We start from the raw sequence: 1,359 nt of genomic DNA on the forward strand, positions 1-1,359 counted from the left end.
GCCAATTCATGGAATGCCTACCGAAGATCCTCACCTACACTTTAGACTGTTTATGGAGGTGAGTGATTCTTTCAAGTTAGCCGGAGCACCGAATATGCATTACGATTGAAGTTGTTTCCATATTCACTAAGGGACAGAGCTCGAGCTTGGTTGAACTTATTACCACCAAACTTAATTTCAACATGACAAGAGTTAGCAGAAAAATTCCTTATGAAGTATTTCCCGCCTAGCAAGAATGCTAAGTTGAGGAACGAGATCACTGCTTTCTAACAAATGGATGATGAGTCATTGTATGAGGCATGGGAAAGGTACAAAGAATTATTACGGAAGTTCCCTCATCATGAAATCCCACATTGCATACAACTTGAGACATTTTATAATGGTCCCAATGCTCACACGAGGATGGTAGTGGACGCTTCTACTAATGGTGCTCTTCTTTCTAAGTCTTATAATGAGGCTTATGAAATCATTGAGAGGATTTCCAGCAATAATTATCAATGGCCAACCAATTGAGCAACATCAGGAAGACAAGTTGCTGGAATACATGAAGTAGACGCTCTTACTTCACTCGCATCTCAAGTATCATCAATATCCTCAATGTTAAAAAATATTACTACTAATGGGTGTAATAGTTTTGCAGCACAACCACTGAATCAATTTGAAAATGTAGCCTGTGTTTATTGTGTGGAAGGACATTTGTTCGAAGAATGTCCATCAAACCCAGAATCTGTGTATTACATGGGTAACCAGAACCAAAATCGAGGAAGGCAAGGGCTGCAATCCAATTTCTATAACCCATCATGGCGAAACCACCTGAATTTTTCCTGGAGTAACCTAGGGGTAGGAACCAGTAACAATTATGTCCAACCTAGATCGACCTAGCCACCTAGTTTTTCCCAACAAGCTCAGAAACCAACCCAAGCTGAACCATCCAATAGCCTAGAGAATCTATTGAAGGCATATATGGCGAAAAATGATGCCTCTCTAAGGAATTTGAAGAATCAAGTGGGCCAGCTTGCAACTGAACTCAGAAACCGACCACAAGGTGTTTTACCTAGTGATATGGAGAATCTGAGGAATCTAGGGAAGGAGCATTGTAAAGCGTTAACATTGAGGAGTGGAAAGACTTTAGAGCCCAATTCTGTCGAAGTTGAGAAGTAGCCAGCTGACGCTCAAGACTCAGAGGAACTTCAACCGAGTGTTGAAATTCTAGTTTCACCAAAAATTGAATCTGTAAAATTCGATAAGGTAACTTCTGAACTAGCTAATTTTGATCAACTAATAACTCCGTTAGTTACAGAATTACCACAAAAAATGAATCAACCAGTTCCAGTAAAGAAACCTCCACCACCCTACCCT

The 1,359-nt window shown here is 40.3% G+C and overlaps 1 non-coding gene across 1 annotated transcript; it reads right to left on the reverse strand.

Annotated features, from left to right (window-relative positions):
• Positions 1 to 240: 240 nt before the first annotated feature.
• Positions 241 to 347, reverse strand: LOC128039307 (small nucleolar RNA R71). Its single transcript, XR_008193811.1, has one exon. It is a non-coding gene; the product is annotated as a small nucleolar RNA R71 (small nucleolar RNA).
• Positions 348 to 1,359: the final 1,012 nt, after the last annotated feature.

Source organism: Gossypium raimondii, chromosome 2 (genome assembly GCF_025698545.1).
Source record: "Gossypium raimondii isolate GPD5lz chromosome 2, ASM2569854v1, whole genome shotgun sequence".
NCBI lineage: Eukaryota > Viridiplantae > Streptophyta > Magnoliopsida > Malvales > Malvaceae > Gossypium > Gossypium raimondii.